This window comes from Stegostoma tigrinum, chromosome 10, assembly GCF_030684315.1.
Source record: "Stegostoma tigrinum isolate sSteTig4 chromosome 10, sSteTig4.hap1, whole genome shotgun sequence".
Classification (NCBI taxonomy): domain Eukaryota; kingdom Metazoa; phylum Chordata; class Chondrichthyes; order Orectolobiformes; family Stegostomatidae; genus Stegostoma; species Stegostoma tigrinum.
This window is the reverse complement of record NC_081363.1, coordinates 94,200,349-94,213,900: the sequence shown is the minus strand read 5'-3', so window position 1 is coordinate 94,213,900 and position 13,552 is coordinate 94,200,349.

Sequence of the window (13,552 nt, the reverse complement as noted above, 5' to 3'; positions counted from 1 at the left end):
GCTTGATGTGGAATGTCATCTTGGGGCCTGGGATGGGGGTGAGGGAGGAGGTGTGGGGACAAGTGTAGCATTTCCTGCGGTTGCAGGGGAAGGTGCCGGGTGTGGTGGGGTTGGAGGGCAGTGTGGAGCGAACAAGGGAGTCACGGAGAGAGTGGTCTCTCCGGAAAGCAGACAGGGGAGGGGATGGAAAAATGTCTTGGGTGGTGGGGTCGGATTGTAAATGGCGGAAGTGTCGGAGGATAATGCGTTGTATCCGGAGGTTGGTAGGGTGGTGTGTGAGAACGAGGGGGATCCTCTTGGGGCGGTTGTGGCGGGGGCGGGGTGTGAGGGATGTGTCGCCGGAAATGCGGGAGACGCGGTCAAGGGCGTTCTCGATCTCCGTGGGGGGAAAGTTGCGGTCCTTAAAGAACTTGGACATCTGGGATGTGCGGGAGTGCTTCTATTGGTCGCGCACTGACATCTATCAGCCAGACTTTACTGTGAGCTGGAGCATGCGCAGTGCTTTGTGTTATTTTAGAAGCGAATGATCGTTGTCGCAATGTTGCATTTTGAGACAAATGAGACTGAGAACTGGATTGAAAGATTGTTACATTAGCGACCCTGGGGCTTTAATAAGTCGCTCTGAGGAAGGGGCGCTGCACCCGAAACGTTAACTCCGTCTTTTTACCTTCACAGATTCTGCCAGACCTGCTGAGCTGTTCCAGCAACTTTGTTTTTGTTCCCGATTTACAGCATCCGCAGTTCTTTTGTTATTTCGTTTAATCAGTTACGATTGAAAAGGCTTCCTGCAGCTCATAGCTAAAGATAGCTCTTGATACCGCTCTGTCAGCGAATAGAGAAATGGCGGTGAAATAAGGGTAATAAATACAGGTCTAGCAGTCCTCAGGTAAGATGTAAAGGAAGTAATTATGAATATGAAGAACATCACGTGGTGAAGTGAGGTGAGTGTTGTTCATATGAACTGTGATTGGGCAGGGAGGGAGGTTAATCAAAAAAGAACAAGCAGAAAAGAGATTCCCAAGTAAGATCTGTGCAATGGAAAGCAACGAGAATCAGAAGATACAAGCCCAAGACAGAAGGAAATGTTTGAAGACCGAGGCTGCAAAAAAGTCCAATAAGTTGTTTCACTGCTCTACTGTCTAGTTATTCGCATAAGCAGTATAATCCACATTCACCTGGAAATAGCTGAGTTTGTCACTGTAGTTTACTTCATAACAGATAAACTCCACACTTTGTCACAATAAAGCTGACAGTTGGTTCACAAATTAGTTCTGCTGCCAAGTCCTTTCCTGTTTGAAAAAGGGTAGAGCTCACATTTAAATAGAGAATGATAAATGTCAATCCAGGCTGGAAGCAAAATCCTACTCCCTCACCACTGACTCCATCCCTGCCCCTGGTACCTGGCAGGTAACACACTGGCCACAGTCATGGTGCAATATTTCACCCCAAGATGAGCTTCCAACCACATTACTCATCCCCACACCCATTATCCCAAAGACCACATCCAATTTCAACCTCAACAGCATCTCAGTTCATCTGCTGCTGAAACTCTCATCCATTCTTTTGTTACCTCTCGACTTAACTCCCCAAACACACTCCCGGCCGGCTTCTTCATTCTACTTCCCTGAAATCTTGAGATGATCCAAAAATTTGCTGCCCGTGTGTTTACTCTCACCCATTTCAACATCTTCGAGTTTTGCCATGCTGTGCTTACTAACATACACATTTTCTGGGTGACAAAGCATCAAGGTATTGAAATTCATATCCTTATTTTGAAATTTTGTCATCACATCTCCTTCATTTGATAGTGCCTCCAGCTGCAAACCCCTCTGAGATATATCTGAAGAAGGGTCACTGGACACAAAACAATAATGCTGCTCTCTCTCCACAAGCACTGCCAGATAAGCTGAGATTTTCATCAATTTCTGTTTGTGTAACTACTTTCAAGCATCTACTGTTCTTTTGCTTTTTCCTTCAAGACATTTGTTCTCCCTGACTTCCAACGTCCAGTAGATTTCTGGTTTTAACGCTCACACCTTTTTCATGTTTTCAGTTTCCAAGGCCATACGTTCTTGAATTTACTCCCTAAACATCCCTGGTTTTCAAATTCCCTTTGTTTGTTCAGGATATTCCTTGAAACTTACTTCTTTGGCCAGTTTTGGGTCACTTGTCCGAATATGTCCATAAGTGCCTGGTATTAAATATTGTTGTGTGACAACCTTGTGTAATATGTCAGATCATTGGATTGAATCAAAAATGTGAAAACATTTAAATTGTTCTTCTGGAAAACATCACTCATCTTTCACGCTCATTTGGTAACTCCTTACCGAATATCATTGCAAGTGTGACTTCCCCACACAACCTGCACTGGTTCAGAAATGTCAAACATCAAATTCTCCAGATGTAAGTGAGGATTGGCAAGAGTTACTGATACCTTTGGAGAGAGATCCAAAGTTCATGTATCTGGATATGGTGAATGAATAGACAATAGGTGCTGGAGTAGTTCATTCGGCCCTTCGAGCAAGCACCACCATTCATTACGATCATGGCTGATCATCCACAATCAGTATCCTGTTCCTGCCTTATCCCCATAACCCTTGATTCCACTATCTTTACGAGCTCTATCCATCTCTTTCTTGAAAGTATCCAGAGAGTTGGCCTCCACTGCCTTCCAGTGCATTCCATATATCCACCACTCTCTGTGTGAAGAAGTTTTTCCTCAACTCTGTTCTAAATGGCCTACCTCTTATTTTTAAACTGTGTCCTCTGGTTCTGGACTCACCCATCAGCGGAAACATGCTTCCTGCCTCCAGAGTGTCCAATCCCTTAATAATCTTATACGCCTCAATCAGATCCCCTCTCATCCTTCTAAACTCAAGTGTATACAAGCCCAGTCGCTCCAATCTTTCAACATATGATAGTCCTGCCATTCCAGGAATTAACTTCATGAACCTACGCTGCACTCCCTCAATAGCCAGAATGCCCTTCCTCAAATTTGGAGACCAAAACAGCACACAATACTCCAGGTGCGGTCTTACCAGGGCCCTGTACAGCTGCAGAAGGACCTCTTTGCTCCTGTACTCAATTCCTCTTGTTATGAAGGCCAGCATGCTATTAACTTTCTTCACTAGTTGCTGTACCTGCATGCTTGTTTTCATTGTCTGATGTACAAGAACACCTAGATCTCGTTGTACTTCCCCTTTACCGAACTTGACTCCATTGAGATAGTAATCTGCCTTCCTGTTCTTGCCACCAAAGTGTATAACCACACATTTATCCACATTAAACTGCATCTGCCACGCATCCGTCCGCTCACCTAGCTTGTCCAACTCACCCTGTATTCTCATAACATCCTCACATTTCACACTGCCACCCAACTTTGTGTCATCACCAAATTTGCTAATATTACTTCTAATGCCTTCGTCTATATCATTATTATATATTGTAAACAGCTGCGGTCCCAGCACAGGAGCTTGTGGTACCCCACTTGTCACTGCCTGCCATTCTGAAAGGGACCCATTTGTCACTACTCTTTGCTTCCTGTCAGCCAGCCAATTTTCACTCCAACTCAGTATTTTTCCCCCAATACCATGTACCCTAATTTTGTTCACCAATCTCCTATGCGGGACTTTATCAAAGGCTTTCTGAAAGTCCAGGTACACTACATCCACTGGTTCTCTCTTATCCATCTTCATATGGACATGGTGCAGAACTTGTTGGGTAATATAAGCTCAGAAACAGAACAGCGATGGCTTCCTTCTGACTCAAGAGGGTCTAACTTTACTTTTTAATTGAAAAATGTTCAGGTTCATTTATAGTTCTTCACGGAGAATGAATTGTTGAACTTATTCAGCTGCATGTGTCCAATAAATTTCTTTAGATGTGAGGTCAAAGAAATTAAAAACTATTCCTCATCCTCCCACAGACTTTGTCTCACTGTTAAGGTGCCTACTCATGGACCTAGGGGATCCAGGTATATGATTATTTGAAGTTTACATCCCATTTAGACAGTGGTTAAACATGCTTTTGGCACGCCAGCCTTCATTGCTCAATTGTTTCAGTTGCGGAGTTGGGAAGTCATATTGAGGTTGGACAGGATGTTGATGAGACCTCTTCTGGAATACAGTGTGCGTATTCTGTCGCACAATTACAGGAGGCATATTATGAAGCTGGCGAGTGTTAAGAAGAGGTTTACCAGGATGTTGCCTGGTATGGAAGCTTTGATTTATAAAGAAAGGTCGGATAGACTTTGACTTTTCTCGCTGGTGCTTAGGAGGTTGAGAGGCGGCCTGTTAGAAGTTCATAAAATAATGAGACATGTAGATAGTATGAATTGTGGTCGTCATTTCCCAAGGATGGGAGATTTCAAGACTAGGGGATGTTTTTAAGTTGCGAGGAGATGATTTAATAAAAAAGATATGTGAGGCAGAACTTTGCAATGGCTGTGAATAAAACAATGGCAAGTTCCATCAGAGAAACAGGTGGCAAAGAAACAGGTGACAGTGAAGCAGGCACGTGAGGGCTAATGTGTTTCGTTTGCCAGTGACATTCACCGCTTCACAAAGTGGGGAACATTGAAGTGCAGCAGTGATGGTGATTATTTTGCAGGATATTCACCTTGCAAATGGTTTTTCCGTCAGGATCCCTGATTACATCACAATCGACAGGATGAAAGCTGCAGCAAGACGTGTGGAGCCAGTGGTGTAATTGATGCTGTGTCAGAATTTGGATTGGAATATTGGAATATTGTATCTTCTCTCGCTCGAGTGAAGTTGACAGCTTTTCTACCCTTGCAAATTGACAGACGCTCCCAAAGAGGAATGTCTGCCCAGCACTGTTTTTGTCAGGTTCCCAGCAGCTGAAGTGAATGGATTGCTGGGTTTTGGAAATTGAAAATTGAAATTGAAAGGTAAATGAGTAACATGAGTGTGGGGCTACTTCAGCTCACTGTATATTTCATATCCCAGCTCATGGCAACGGTACCCATTGTCAGGAGAAACTGCTTGTGTTCCACATAAAGCTGCCTTTTGTTGGGAAACCTTGTGTACGGCAGGAGAAGCAGGTAGAACATTGTGTGTATAATATCACAAAGACTGACACTGAGCCACACATTAAACAGTAGAGTTAACAAGTAAAGTTGTAAACTTGCTCACCCAGTTGGCTTGTTTTCGTTTAGACTTTTCGTCACCATGCGAGGTAACGTCATGGGTGAGACTTCCGATGAAGTGATGTTGTTCTTCTCCACTTGGAATTTATACTGCCTGGTCCATTCCGGTGACTTCTGTCATTGTGTATTCTGTTCTGTATGGGTTGCATATGGGGTCCAATTCTATATGTTTGCCGACTGCATTATGGATTGAGAACCATGCCTCTAGAAATTCCCATGTGTGTCTGTGTTTGGATTGCACGACTACGGTTATGTTGTTCCAGTTAATCTGATGGCCTTCATTATCCGGGTGTACTGATATGAGGGAAAGTTTGTCATGTCATTTTGCTGCCAGCTGATGTTCATGTACACTGATGGCTAGTTTCCTTCCTGTCTGTCTGATATAATGTTTGTGGCAATCGTTGCATGGTATTTTGTAAACAATGTCAGTTCTGCATGTCGTGGGTATGGTGTCTTTAATCCTTGAGAATGTTTGTCGTAGCATGGCTTTGGGCTTGTGTGCTACCTTAATTCCTAGTGGTCATAGGAGTTGTCAGTTCTGATATGTTCTTGATGTACGGCCGTGTGTCCAGTGTGTTAGGGCATAATGTGTCCTCTTCGTGTTGCTGTTTAGTCAGTACCTGTGGATGAAATTGCAGGGATATCCATTCAAAGCGAAGAATTTGTATTGGTGTTCTTCCTCTTTCTGCATGGTTCTGGGTCGTTGCAATGAGTGGTGGCCCGTTTAAATAGTGTCGTGACACAGCTTAGTTTGTGCACCACTGACCTGAGTTAGTTGCCAAATTAAAAGTATCCGAGCCCCTCGAGGCACTGACCCGAGTTGTGATGTGCAAAGGACAACACACAAACGAGATCGAATGTGATCTGTATGCCAGACTAAACAGTGAAGACTGGTCATCAGCACCCACAATGGCCTGAGGTTGTTATCACTGGACACTTAATCCAGAGACCCAGATAGTACTTTGGGGACTTGTGTTTGAATCCAGTTGCAGCAGACGGCGGAATTTGAATTCAATACAAACCTGGAATTAAGCGTCTAATGATGAGCATGAATCTGTTGTCCTTTAAGGGAAGTAAACTGCCATTCTTGCTTACATGTAACTCCTGACCCACAGCAATGTGGTTGACTCTTAACTGCTCTCTGGACATTTAGGAATTGGTAATAAATGTTACCCTAGCCAGTGATGCCCTCATCCCGTGAATGAATTTAAAAAGTACGTCAGGAATTCCTCCTGTATGGAATGATAACTGATTCGCTTTGCCCAATCTTTATGCAGACTGAAGTCACCTGACTCTTGAAGTCAGTGACCTTTCATCATAGTTAGAGCTCTCCCTTTCTGCTGGTGTCTTCAATTTCCTTTTTAGTGCCTTCTGCTAAAATTACCACGCGAGTTGACTGGGGTGTATATACATTGACCACTGTCAATTTCTGTCCCTTGATGTTTCTAAACTGTACCCAGACTCCATTTCACCAGAACTAATATCCATTGTCATTACCATATTAATTTTATTTGACAGTCCTTCCAAGAAACTGAATACCCCTGGAGCACAGCTTCAGACATCGTAGATATTTTGGTTTCTGATTTACCAAAACATCCTGGATTCTGGAAAAGTCTGAGTTCAGTAGAAATTAGCAGTTGTAACACTGCTATGTAAGAAAGAAGGAGGAGCAAAAATAAGGAATAAAGCCAGTTAACATGACTTCAATCAGTTGGGAAAGTGCTTAATAATGTCTCTTCATTAAGTATGTTTCAGCAATGCTTTTAAAACAAAAATCGTATCATCTGATTAAATCAATGTGGTCAATCCAGAAGAAGACATTCCATGATGGAGACAGGGCAGTTGCAGGTAAGTTCAAGGTCACCCTGGGGCCAGGCATGTTTGACAATTTCATTCCTTTTTGATAGTCAAACAAGTGAGGTCGCAAAGAGGAAACCAACAGCTGCATAACACTTGGATTCCCAAGAGGCATTTTGTAGGGTGTCACACTGATGGCTAATAGATAAGATAAGGGCTCTGGAACTGAAGGTAATGTCTGAGCATGAATAGAGAGGTGGTGAACATGTAGGACATAACACTAAGTGTTGTTGTGACTGTGATGAGAGGAGTGCAAAGGATTCGAAGGTGAATATAAAGGTTAAATTAACCTCAGGGATGTTTTTAAGGGACTTTGAGGACAGATGAGACCATCCATCCTCTTGGCAGCTGACCAGCCAGTCTGGCCACCAAATAAATTAACAGATGTATTGGTCACATGTGGGCAGGCCTCCTGGTGCCTTCACCCCCATGGGCAATATACCAGGAAGGCTGTTATGGGAAGATGGTGAAGATGGGAAACTGCATCCATGACATGATGCCCACGTTTACAAACAAGCCCTCCCCACATGACAACCGCGTACACGGAGATGAAGTGGAAAACAGCAGGTAACTGCTCGAACAGGTTTTGTGTTCTTTCTCGGGAAGGTTTTCTTTTAAAAAAAGAATAAGCCCAGTGATGTCACAATGGTTTGCCTGTGATGTCATAAACACAAAGAAGAATAAACAATAACTGCTGTGTGTCTTCACTTCATGTTGAGACAACGTGAGGTGAACATTGCAGACTTGTAGCTCTGCAGTTTCAAGTGCGCATCGCTTATTTCTTTTCTCTCCCTCATCAGTGTAATTAGAACTAACACTCATTGAAGCGGAGGGAAAGGAGCAATACCTTCGTGGTATCACTCTTGGTTGTGAGAAGAGTTTTGAGGTAATTTGACTTCAATATATAGTGGACATTATTTGTAAAGAAATTGGATTTTAGTGATGTGAAAATGATGTGAATTTGGGGTAACCTGATTGAATTAATGTGTGTATGTTGTGGGTCGCAATGGTTCCAGTACTTGCCAAAACCAAAATTATATTGGCCACATTTTTGTGTCCACTCTTTGATGGAGCAAAATGTTTCTTCTGGTCTTTGCTGAAGGTGATATTAGCAGGGAAAATGTTCATCTCAGATGACCATAAGATCCCATTATCACAACAATTCGCAAAAAAAACAAGAATGGAATTCTCCTGTATAAATCATCTACTATTTATCCCTCAGTGAATGTTGTTTCAATGGAAAAGCTCATCATTACCAATTGTTATTCATGAAAACATGCTTTCTGCACATTAACCAGCGCCTTTCCTACATTACAGCAGCCAAAAAATAGTATTTAGATGAAAAAGGCCCTTTGGGAAATCATTCCAGATGTTCAAGGTGTTGGATTAGAGCAAAGCTTTGTTGAGTTTCATTTTGAACTGAAGTATCTGAAGGGTGATGTCCTGGCTGCTCAGTTGACAAGTTAAAATGTTAAATTGTTGAAGGAAGACCAAGTAGACAGTGAAGGCACAAATGAATATATGACATATGTAATGAGGCTGAAGTCAGCAGTTGATATTTTTTGGTCTAGTATTTAAGTGTAATCGTACTCTTTCTCTTTTCATGTTGAATTTGGTTTTTACTTTTATGGTGTTTTCATTTGTCTTTTAGGTTTGACGATACTTCACCTTTCTCATTCCTCAGACTCCAACCCACTTTGATTCTGAAAGGTATGAGTTATCATTAATTTTTCACAAAGCACAAGCTTCAAACCAGTTCCTTGTCTCCCTGTGTTCAGTCAGGCATCGACTCACTTATTCCAGACCTCACATGGAAATTTGCCTTTAGAGACAATGGGAACTGCAGATGCTGGAGAATCCAAGTTAACAAAGTGTGGAGCTGGATGAACACAGCAGGGAACTGCAGCAGCTTGGCCTGCTGTGTTCATCCAACCCCACACTTTGTTATCTTGGAAATATTCCTGCTCCTTTGTTCCATTTGCTCATACTCATCTCTGACATATTAAATTAGATTAGATTCCCTACGGTGTGGAAACAGGCCCTTCAGCCCAACAAGTCCAAACCGCCCCTTGAAGCATCCCACCCAGACCCATCTTCCTTTCACCCACACACCCCTCAACACTACGGGCAAATTAGCATGGCCGATCCACCTAGCCTACACATCTTTGGACTGTGGGAGCACCCAGGGGAAACCCATGCAGACACGGGGAGAATATGCAAACTCCACACAGTCAGCCTGAGCCTGGAATCGAGCCCGGGTTCCTGGCACTGTGAGGCTGCAGTGCTAATCACTAAGCCACCGTGCCTCCCATATCCAACGAGATTAAAACAGCAGCGGTCCACGACACCTGTGAAAAGTGGTAGTTGTCAGCCGTGCATCAATGACAGCAGCCTGACCCTGGAGTCAGACAGTTCTCAATGTAATATCTTTGAGCACAATGAGGACTGATGTGGCAGCCCCCTTGTGCGACCTTGACAGACTGAGCAATAGGTGACTCGACATCTAACTGATGTCTCGACAGTTTCCCAACTGTTTTCTCCCCACTCCCCACACCGGGCTCGGTCTCCCACTGGGCTGACTGTGTCCCACTCACTGGACTGCAGAGGTGTGGACTCTGAGAAGCTGACTGCCCCGGGTGTCCATCTGGCAGAGCCCATTACCCTGTATTAATGCCAGAGACTGCTCTTGGTGAACCTATCCTGCGTGAAGGCAGCCTCCCTTGCTTTGACTCTGGGTTACTCCCTTTAGGTTCTGAGACAGTGCTTCCAGGGTGTGTAGAGTGATTTTTATTCATATATTGATGTGAAAGCTTTGTTGATTTTTATTTTGAGTGGCCTAAAAAGTCTGAATCCTGACGTCCGTGTTGGCTCAGTTAGGATTTTAAAGTTGTGTTTTCTAAGCAAGAGCAACGTGATATCAGAAGAGCAAACAGATCATGGACAGATGTAACTGCACTGAAGTCAGCATTTTATCTTTTTTGGTCCAATATTTAATTTTTTTATGGCAGTCTTTCTCTTTACATGTTGAATTTGGTTTTGTCTGTCATGATGTTTTCATTTATCTAATAGATTTGACTGTTGTTTCCGGTCAGTCAGCTTGCCGAAGCAGTCAGATTTCCGTCATACTACTCTGAATAAAAATGGTATGCACTATCCTTGGTTTTTCACACACAACAAATTCCAATCCCCTGATTATTTATTCTTCATATTCCTATATACCATCTAACACTCACTCACTCGCACAGTCTTCCACAATGTGCAAGATGTTTTATATATTTGGTCACAGGTTTGTCCCGTTTCATTTTGAAGGAGCTGAAATGTTTGAAGGCTGATGCTCTCATCTGCTCACTTGGCCTTTTAAAGTTTCAATTGTTCTAAGGAAGAGCAAGGTGATATTGAAAGAGTAAATAAACAATTGTGTTGACCATGAGGGTTTGTCCTTCTCAACTTCTCCCCGTGCCTGACATGCAGGTTAAACAACCACCAGGTGTCTCTCTCTCTCACTCATGTGAGCACAGCCCTATGATGTGGTGTGGTAATGGTGACTTTTTTTCGAAGGTGAGTCACTTTGGAACAGACAAGCTGGGTTTTTTTGTGATAATCACTGACTGTTTATGTCAGGAAATATCTATTGCTGCACTTTTCAAATCTGAGCTACGTCCGATGGGTGTGAAATCTGGCGACAGACGTTTTTCCAAAAAATGTTGTCCAGTGGAGGTTCTGAAGTTGGAGTCTGTTGGGTTCATTCAGAACTTCAAGACTGCCATTTATGTTATGCCAGTGTATTCACGGTAGGTGGATAAATGGTGGATAAATGGAGTTAAGAGAGAAATGCATCATGATGTGATACAATGGAGCAAGCTCAAGACACCTTATTCCTATGAATTCAAAAAATATAGTTTAAGTTCTGAGATATTCAGCAAGCAAACTGTCAGACAAATGGAGTAACAAAAGTATGCTTTGTACTAGGATAGAGATCTGTTCAAACTTTTCTAATTGGTGTTAATTAAGTAAGTGATGTGTGCAAATTCTTCTTTTCAATTTAAGACTGAGATAGAATAGTCACCCAATTTACATTCACGATGAACATAGAGCAACGATATAATCATGAAGAGGAATTGTGTCCCTTGATGAGGTGTAGTTGGGGTGGTGAAAATAACTGTCATGTTTTTCATAAATTTTTAACAATCATCATGACTAGAACTAACTTATAGCCACAAACTGGAGTGTGTTAATAGGGGTTAAGAGTGGACATTAGATGGTGTTTCAATCACTGGCCACTTTCCACTGCTCTGCCACATGCTGTGCCTGTCAACCTTCAGATAACGAAGTCCAAATTTGAACCAGATTTGCAAACCAATTCCTGAATTCGAAACAAGAAGAGAACATGACATCTGTCAGGCAAGCTAGTGTGTTGTGGCATTTTGACTACGAGAGGGAAATAAAACAATGTTCATGTGGAACTCTACTTAATATTTGAAACCTGAATGTGCACACTTCAGTTGATTCTCTCCGCTGCATAATTAACTTCAACTCTTCCATCCTGCTTTTATTGACATATTAATATCTGCTTGAGAGATTTCCTCCATGCCTGCTGATTGCTTACTGACTGCATGTGTACAATATACTGTGAAAACACACCAGTTTTGATTTATCGCCGCAAAAACTGTGCGTTCAGGGACCGTGATTTACTGTGCTCGATTATATTTTTTTTTCCTTTTTGCTGGCATTGTGAAAACTTAGAACACTGGAGGGCACATCCTTCCATAGATATCCTGCCCTTTCTTCTGTTACACCGTGCAATGAATGAGAAGGAAAGGAGCGGGAAGAATGATTATGAAGTAAATTTGAGTAGGGGAGCTGATAGCCTTTTACCACAACAGCAGAACAGATGGAAGGAATGAGTAGTAGGGTGAGAGAGAAAGGAACAGAGATTTCACCATTAAAAATGTTGAAGGCAATGTATTGACAGCTGGTAGCCTTTATTTTAGTAATGGATTGCAACCATTCAATAGTTTTGCTCTTTTAATATTTAAACATGGACATTACATAATTTCTCTTACTGAGATTGTCATCATGGTCATAAAACATCAATTTTTTTTAATGTTATTTGTCTTACTGGATCAAAATATTATGACACAAACAATTTGAGCTTCAAAATCTCCCCTTCCCCTACCGAATCCCAATACCAGCCCACCTCGTCCCCGCCTCCCTAACCTGTTCTTCCTCTCACCTATCCCCTCCTCCCACCCCAAGCAACACACCCATTTCCTTCTGTCTAACCTCATCCCAACCCCTTGACCTATCCGACCTCCCCAGCCTGACCTATCCCCTCCCTAACTCCCCACCTAAAATCACCTCTACTGGGTCCACTCCTGCCTCGAAACTTGTCTGTCTCCTCTCCACCTATATTCTCCTCTACCCATCTTCGATCCGCCTCCCCCTCTCTCCCCATTTATTTCAGAACCCTCTCCCCCTCCCCCTTTTCTGATGGAGGGTCTAGGCCCGAAACGTCAGCTTTTGTGCTCCAAAGATGCTGCCTGGCCTGCTGTGTTCATCCAGCTCCACACTTTGTTATCTTTGTTTGAAGGTTATGCTTTTCTTCAGTCATGCTTTTTTATACTTGTGTGGGGTAAAGTTCTTAAAACGGCAACTTCATTTAATTGAAACACATTTTGTACAGTTTTCTATTACTTGGAACATGTCTTGGAAATACATTTCCTGTGAATACAGACGATTCATAATTCTGAGAGAACCGGCCAGCTACTCTGGCAAAGTTGAGAGGTTCACATTGGATTTCAAATTTCAAATCAGGCTCCTTCAAGAGTGCTCCAATTCCCTCCTTTGCTGACATGCTCCACCCTGACCCCTGCCCAATCCCAAAGGTATATTCATCTGCTGACATGAAGGAAACTGAATTTGATATCGGGGTGCTTGATGTGATTTGAACTTTGTGAGAGTTCTTAATTTCTTTTGCACACTCCACAGTATCAAGTATGATAACCCTTAGGCAGCACATTGGAAGAGACCTTGCATGGCACGAGTTGTGGAACAAAAAAAAACAGAGGTTTCCTTTTGCTTCAGTTTCTCCCTCCTTCTATTTTCCGCCAAGTCAGCAAACATTTTACACCTCTCTGCTTTCCTTCCAGTTATGTAAGCTTGCTTTCAAGAGTAATTAGATTCCTCAAAACAATATTGTTCAGAAATGTGAAGTCAGTGATATTGTTAGCAGAGAATTCAAACAGGATTGAAGCCAGACTGTCGTGGTTCCTGTTGCTTGCTGTGGCCTCGAGCTGTAGACAGAAGTTGCTGCACATAATTCCACATTTTCTCTGTTGTGGAAACTTTCTGGCCCGTCTGATGACTGGATTAAAGTAGAAATTGAGAAATAGTGGGTAGTCAGCTGAAGGGATTTAATATTAAATGTTTATTTACTTAAAATGATGGTTTAATATTCTTGAGATCGATACAAAATAACTCCAAGGCTCAAATTTCTGTTTTGTATGAATCTAGCTGGCTATGTTTCTG